Here is an 8,652-nt window from a genome sequence, read left to right on the forward strand (position 1 = left end):
TCCAAATCACAGGATACAGTAAGCTGGAGAGGAAAGCTCCTGGGGGAATAAGGGTCAGAGCAACCATTGCATACCCTGGGGGAAATAGAATGCACACCTCATGCTCAGGGCCAGGTGTGTGCTCATAGAAGCCCAGAGGTGACCCTGGGCTTGCTCTTCTGGCTCATCTGTGGGCTCTGCAAGCCCACAGGACAGGGATGAGCTATCGGTAGCCTGTCCTAGTACTGAAGAAGTATCTCCGTCATGGGAAAGATACAGAGTCTGAGAGAATAGTACTTTTTCTTCTTCCTTTTGGATCCAGGTATTTAAGGGACCATTTTTCATGTCACTGTTTATCTATTGAGCTAAAAACACACAGACTTTAGTGACCACATATGACATGAAATACAGTCTTTGGCGAGGTCACTAAACAAATAGACGATTTCAACCACAGCAAACCCTAGGATAGGGGATAATTTGACTTTTAGAATTAACACATTATATTATTCAAATGTTCAGGTTTTGATAAATTATAAAACATCCAAAAATATCAGGAGACTGTGGTCTATTTCCTACACTGGAAATTATGGCCAGAGTGATTGGGCAAGAAAAAAATGAAAGAGATCCAAATTGGAGAGACAGAAGTGAAATTATCTTGAATCAAGATGACATAATTCACATGAATAGAAAGTCCCAATAATCCAGAAAAATACCTTCTGGAGCTAATAAATTCAGTAAAGTTATAGGGTATAAAATAAACATATAAGAATCTTGCTTTTCTGTCACCTAGGTTGAAATTGTGATTATCCTTTTGGAGTTTGCATTAACTCTACACAAAATCTTTTCCTAATGCAATTGCCTCTAATGATGGAGAGCCTCCCAGGTTCTGTGGTCTGAATGGTGAGGAGGTTCCTACTGTATCCCGGACCTGCCTTCCTATCATCAGGAATGTGAGGCAGAGAAGCTTCTAAAAGTTAGAATATGCTGCCTTCAAGATTCATACCATGGTGCTGCGATCTCAGTGATGAGAACTATGATATATATTGATTTATCCTTAATTCAGAGAGGATGTCACTGTATATCAAAGACTTTTAGACTCTTAGACATTTTAGTGATTTGGTAAGCCTGAGACTTTTGCCTCTTAACTTCAGGATGGCAGATGTCTTCATGAGGTCTCTACTGCTACTTCTGTCTCTGTTAATGTGGTACATCAACACAGGGACATGGATGCTCTGTAGAATGTCCAGATACAACAGGTCTCTGAACAGGAGCATTTATAGAGATCTAGTGACAGGCCACAAACACACACAACTGTCTGTTTAAGCGATTGCGAATGGTTCTTTTTTCTCAGTTCCACTTATTTTATTGCTTTTTATTTTGTTGTATATACCACAGTTTTATTTTTTATTGGTGCATTGTAGTCATACATCTTAATGGGATACAAGATGGTGGAGACATACATGCACACATCACCCAATTAATCCTTACCCAATTTCTACCCCATTCCCACCCCCTTTCTCCTCATGTTTGGCTTAGTGATTGATATTGATATGTTTGTTAAAGTACATGAGAATGGTTCTTGACTTTCTTTTTTCAACAGGAACAAAACAGAATATGCTTCCCACAGCAATGGGTATGCACTCTACCAAAGGCGATGCTAAGCTGCTCCAGTGATGTCATAACCCCTGGCCTGAGGGCCACTGTGGGAGCTACTGCTTGGGCAAATTGGAATAGGTACAGATTGTTGAAGTCAACAGAGATATGATGGAATTCACCACAGGTTCCTTCTGTGTATGAGGGTAGAACTAATCTCTATAATTTCCCCTGAAGACAATTCTGTTTGATATGGATTCCAATTGCAGGCAGGACAGTGGTAATTTAGAGATTTCCATTTGGCCATCTCCACTGTGGCAACTCACCCCTCCAGCTAAGAAGCCATGCAGGGGCTCTGCCAGCTACACTGCAAGTCCCAGTTACACATCCAGGAAACAACCACTAGGTGTATCTATAAGATGGCATAGTGTACCAGGCTGAACTCAGGGCTCCAGTTGTTACCTGTCTCTCTACACATTCCACCAGTTATTGGTGGGGTATGTTAGGATGATGCTTTAGAGATTCAGAGTGTTATATACAACAGTCCTAAAATGAGTGAGTATTCACCATTCTTCATGGCATATTATCTACAAGTATGACAAGAGCCCTAGAAAATATTGAGTGAACCATTATTATGCAGTTGTTATGGCATTATGAAGTTCTTCCTCCTGGACCCCCAGCCACTCGTCAATGGGCTCTGGGTCTTCTTTGGACAGTAGTTTCTGGGTTTGGAAAGTGGTCAGGTCTAGAAGTTGGGATGTGGATAATAGTTTTTACTAGAGTGTCTTACCTCAGCCTCCTGGACATTTATCTTTGATTTAGATGTTGATAAATGCTTTCTGGATGTCAATATATCTTGACCCTAGTGACATTGTATTTTAAAAGCACATCCATAGCCCTTTTGGAATCATAAACACTGACTACCACTCTGACCTTGCTGCTCATTAATAATTGTCCCCACACAAACTTCATTTAGTTTCATATTCTGGATGTCTTGACTCAGCCTCCTCCTGATCATTAAGCACTGTCACCCTATTTGTGTTATTTAGAGCAAATGTTCCCAAAGTGGGTGATTCCACTCCCAGAAGGCACAGGAATGAAATATAGATACACAAGAGAATGCAAATTTGACACTGCAACTTTTTGTTTATTTGCCTAAAGAAGATACGAGGTTCATGGGGGTGATGAGTAATTTTATTTTTTCTCGGAAAGGGGGCGGTAAGCCAAATAAGCTTGGGGATCTCTAATTTAGAGATTATAAAATGCCCATCAATAACAGTAGTTGTTCTGAAAAAGCATCTTTTAGCCTCAGCTATGCCACAGAAGATGACCACTTGAGTCCCTCGGGTAGGTACCCTACTAACCATTGCATATGTCTCAGTTGGTATTTTACAGTCATCTACAAATTCTGAACTATCATTTTCTCTGAGTCTATGACCCCTTCTTCCACCTACTACCCACATTGACATTTAGTGTGGGCAGTCATCTTCTCTAAGCTTCTAAGAGCTGTCTCGTTAGCATGCTAGCATCCACTCCTGGAGTTTCTGCAGGGTGCTGAATCTTTTGTCATGGCCAAATGTCCCATATGCAAAACTGTCACTGTCTAGATCCATGACTTGACTCAGCCCCCTCAATATCCTTTTCTGTCATCTTCTTTATCCTGGCACTTCCTAGAACCTGTTAATTAATTTCCACAGCTCATTCAGAACATATTCCCTTTTTTTCATTTGGCAGACACAGAATTTCTCTACCATACTTTGTTTTGCTTTATCCCATGTATTAGTTTACAGGTCAGGAAAGGAAGTATGTATAAACCCAGGATAGTGGTGGCAGTGGAGAGAACAAGGAGAATATATTTTAAAAGAGACTCTTCTACATCATCATAATCAAATGAAGAGTGCTACTAATAACTGGGAATAGTTTCTTTTTTGCAGACCCACAATGTTTAGCATTCAAGACTCTAAACTATGCATTTCCAAATTTTCTTGTCCCAAGTCACAGGGTCCCCTCTTCTCAGTCATAGCTTTGACTTTGGCATGACATTGCTGCCAGGGTTGAGATTTTAACACTTTCTGGAATCCATTTGCCTTAAAAATCACTTCTGAGCCTAATATATAGATTTTCCCCATTGTCCTTAGGGTTCGAAAAAGCAAGAATCTTTTTATATACCATCAAAGAAGTCATTTGGTTGTCACACTGAACTGTTAATCCATGTATCTATTTGTTGTTTTCCTCCCATCTAATTCCATAATCTTTATCATTATTGTTTCAACATATGCTTCTCCAACAATGGAGAAATGAAATATTGCACCAGCCTGACCACTGTCTTCTTTTAGTACCTCGTTCCATTTTCTCAGGGAAAGCTTAGCATTGATACTGCAGACCCGGAGCTCCCTGTGTTCTGCCATCAGTGATGAGCTGCTGAGTACCAGCTGCCTGTAAAATGATCTAGTACTCAACTGCATTTTAGAGCCCATTTAATTAGATACCTCCTGACATTAAACATCTCACAGGTAGCCAGGTGTGGTGCTGCATGCCTGTAATCCCAGTACTTGAAAGGCTGAGATTGGAGGATCACAATTTCCAAGCCAGCCTCAGTAACTCAGAAAGACCCTCAACAACTTGGGAAGACCCTATTAGAAAATAAAAAGTAAAAAGGAATGGGGGTGCAGATCAATGATAGAATGCCCCTGGGTTCAATCTCCAGTAACAACAACAACAACAACAACAACAACAACAACAACAACAGCAACAGCAACAACACACACACACATTGTGTGTCTGTCTGTCTGTCTGTCTGTCTGTCTGTCTCTTTCTCTTTCTCTCATAGGAAATCTTACTCATGATACCCCTTTTCCTAAAAACCCATACTAAATTCTGTGAATGATCTACAGGTCCTATCCCTCTCTTAAATGAAGAATTATTTAATCCATATTTGTAAATGTAGGTAGCTGATAGCTCTCATCTGGATGTCTTGCTTAAAATTGCTCTCACAAGATCATCTCCTCAATTATAGCCATGCCTTTTCCTGGAGGCAACACCTGCACCCCCATTCTTAAATAGTTCAAGGCCACCCTGAAGACCAGTCCTAACTCCAGAGCCCCCATGGGATCTGAGGCCATTGATGATTAGATCATAGCTGAACTTCTGCTCACACCATCCACACAGTGGTCAGTCCTTCCTGGATATCCATCTCAAGGTTACACTCAAAATCTTCTGCATAAAAATGGCTATCTTGATCCATGTGGAGCTCCACTGGAGGCAGCAAAGCCCCCACAGTTCCAGGGTCCATGGAATGTCCACCAGAGGCACAAAACACTTCTCAATAAATCTTTAAACAAATTAATTTATACAAAATATGTGAAAGCTAGGGAGAAAATGGGACATAGGAGCGACTCTAGATAAAGAAGGAGAAACCTTATATGAGTAAAGAAGGTGACCTAACTGAGGGGGATGGGAGGGGGAAGAGGGAATTACCCTAATATACATGATATGCATTCACAAACATCGAGTCAGTCACTAAGCCAGACTAGAGAAGAAGAGACGGGGGAGGGAATGGGGAAGGGCCAAATGTGTGATGTGTGCATGTGTGCCTCTACCATCCTGTATCATAATGATATATGATTACAATGCACCAATAAATAAAAATATATATCACGAAATTAAAATAGAGCAACAAGAATATATTTGGTGCATCCTTATAATGCTTGGAAATAAGATCTTTCTAAATATCTTATAGGGCAGGAAGGAAGGGAAACCAAGAGAACTTAGAAAATAATTTGAATTAAATAAAAAATAAATAGCTAATAAAAATTATGGGAGTGCAATGTTTCAGAGGCAATTGATTACATAGTAGTTCAGGAATTTAATGTGAATATTAGTAGAAGAATATAATATGAATACAAAGAAAAAAAGAGAAATGAAAACAAAGAAATAAAATTAATAAAATAATAAATCACTCCTGAGCACAGTCACTGTCTCCTAGCAAAGACACTGGCCACAGTCTAGGTCCCCAAACCCAAAGAATTTTTCTCCAGAAATTATGAGAAACTACAGGAAAGTAAAAGTACAAAAAAATACCCTCTCTTCTTAATTTGAAGATTGTCAATAAGCAAATGTCAACGATTGTAAATGTTTGCATAGATGGGCATGGTGGCACACACCTGTAATTCCAGTACTTAGAAGGCTGAGACAGGAGGATTGTAGGTTCATGGCCAGCCTCAGCAACTTAGCAAGGTTCTCAGCAATTTAGTGAGACCCTGTTTCCAAATAAAATATAAAATTGATCTGGGGTGTATCTCAGAGGTAGAATATTTCTGGGCTCAAGTCCCAGCACACGCATGCACACACACACACACACACACACACACACACACACGCACACGCACACGCACACATTCATATAATAAGATAAGTAATAAGTGCTTGTAATCCCAGCATTCGGGAGACTGAGACAGGAGGATTCAGGTTTGTGGACAGCATCAGCTACTTAGTGAGGCCCTTCTCAACTCAGTGAGACCCTGTTTTAAAATAAAGAATAAAAAATAGCAGCTTGGATGCAGAATGCCCTGGGTTCTATCTTTAGTACCCCTCCCCCCAAAATAAGTAATAAGTATGAGATGTGGTGGATATGTGAATTGCTTTTATTTGATTATTTTATAATGCACACATGTAACAAAATATTGTACTTCATAAACTGCATATTTATAATTTGTCAATTGAAAATAAAAATTCAAAAATAAAAATTACTAACATCAATGAACCCAAGGAAAAACAAAAAATGGGTTCATTGAATTTAGATTAAAAAAGAAGGAAGACGACTTCTGAGAAGATGGCGACGAGAAAAGCGGTGCTTACGAGTCCCGCTAACAATCGATCTCTATTACCACAAAACCAGTGCCTTTCGAAGCCAGAAAACACCATCAGCAAAGAAATAAAAACTGTAAATACAAGGGACAGAGAAAAAGAGGACTGGAAAAATGAGACACCAGAAAGAAACTGGCCTTCAGTGCCGCGGCCTGAGCCATGGCGCGGAGTGGCGTGGGCTTTATCTTCTCTCACAGCACCAGGCTCCAGAGAGGAGGGAGACTCAGAACAGAGCTCAAATCCAGACAGGAGGTACGCTGGCCACATGGCCGAGGATGCAGCAGCAGCGCCTTACTGCCAGCGGCAGCGGCGAGTTCACCGCACGGCTCCAGACCAACGCACTCAACCAGCCACCATGCTCCAGAGAGGAGGGGTGGACAGCGAGCCGAGGTGAGCAGCTACTGAACAGCCAGGTGGCAGTCAGCAGCTTTTTTCGGTGCAAGAAGTGTCTAAAGCTCCCAAGGGCCGGGCTCAGCACACCCTGAAGGGACTCAGAGCGGTGCTCAAAACCAGAGAAGAACTACACCACCCTCAAAGCTGAGGACAAGGCATCAGCATCTTACTGCTGGTAGCAGTGGCAAGTTCACTGGACACCTGCAGACCAACGCACTCAACCAGCCATCAGGCTCCAGAGAGGAGGGGTGGACAGTGAGCTGAGTTGAGCAGTTGCTGAGCAGCCGGGCGGCAGTCAGCAGTTTTTTCGGTGCAAAGAATGTCTAAAACTCCCAAGGACCAGGCTCAGCACACCCTGCAGGGACTCAGAGTGGAGCTCAAAACGAGAGAAGAAATATGCCAGCCTCACGGCTGAGGGCATATCAGCAGTGCCATATTGCCAGCAGTGGCAGCAGTGAATTCACCAAGTCCACTACAGCTCCATCAGCACACTCAACAACTGTGAGTCAAATTGCAGCCCCTAGAGGAGAAATCCCAGTACTGCACTCACAGGGACTTATGCAGATAGTCTCCCTGGGTTGGAGATTTTTGCAGTCCAACCCAGTGGGGGAGTGGCTGTGGCAGAGATATCATACCATGGGTCACAACTCCCTGCGGGAGAACGACCAACCTGGCACTGCCCATGGTCTAAAGGAACCTCAATTGATTCCCTGGGTCTGAGACTTTGTGATACAACCCAGTAAAGGAGTAGTGGTGACTGAGATACCACATACTTGAGATCCATAGCACCTTAAGTGAAGTCGTAGTGACCCAGGGAAGAACCCAGAAAAGGCACAAAATTCCGAAATCAAGAAAAGAGAAATAACAATGGAGTAATGAATGCCCACAACCCCACAACATCAGAACCTGATAACACAGAAATCCAGAGATCTCTAGAAGATCAAATCAGGAAAATAACTTTAGAAATAATAGAGGACTTTCAAAAAGAATTCAGAGAGAGTCTAAAAGAGATAAAGGATGAAATCATTGAAATAAAGGCCTCAATTCAAAGTATAAACAACAGATTAGACCACATGGAGAACAGAATCTTGCTTCTAGAAGATAATCACTCCAAAAATGAATCAATAGTTTCTAATTTAGAAAAAAAATCTGACAGCAGGAATCTGACATTGAAGAAATAGGGGCCCATATTAAGAGAGCTAACCTAAGAATAATTGGAATAGAGGAGGGAAAAGAAGGTGAAACCAAAGGGATCAATAATCTCTTCAAGGAAGTAATAGCAGAAAATTTTCCAAACATAGAGCAAGAGGTTGATACACAGGTCCAGGAAACTTATAGAACTCCCTTTACACAGGATCATAGGGGAGGATCCCCATGCTAAATAATTGTCAAAATGACCAATGTGGAAGCCAAGAAGGGACAACAAAAGGCAACAAAAACAAAAGGCTGCGTGACATTCAGAGGCAAACCAAGTAGAATCACTTCAGACATTCCAAACCAAGTCATGAAAGCCAGAAGGGCATGGAGTAACATATTCCAAACTCTGAAAGAAAACAACTTCCAGCCAAAAATTTTCTACCCAGCAAAACTATCTATTAAATTAGATGGGGAAATAAGAAGCTTCCATGACAAACAGAAACTGAAGGAATTTATGTCTTCAAAACCAGCGCTAGAGAAAATACTCAAGGAGATTAACTGCAAAGAAGAAATAGGTAATATACGCCAAACCAAAGAAACAAGAATTCCCATCCAGCAGACAACCAAGCAAAGAAGAATAAACAGTATCTCAAACAGAAATAAGATCTTAACATGTTAGGAATT

Source organism: Muscardinus avellanarius (genome assembly GCF_963383645.1).
Source record: "Muscardinus avellanarius genome assembly, chromosome: 9".
Classification (NCBI taxonomy): Eukaryota; Metazoa; Chordata; class Mammalia; order Rodentia; family Gliridae; genus Muscardinus; species Muscardinus avellanarius.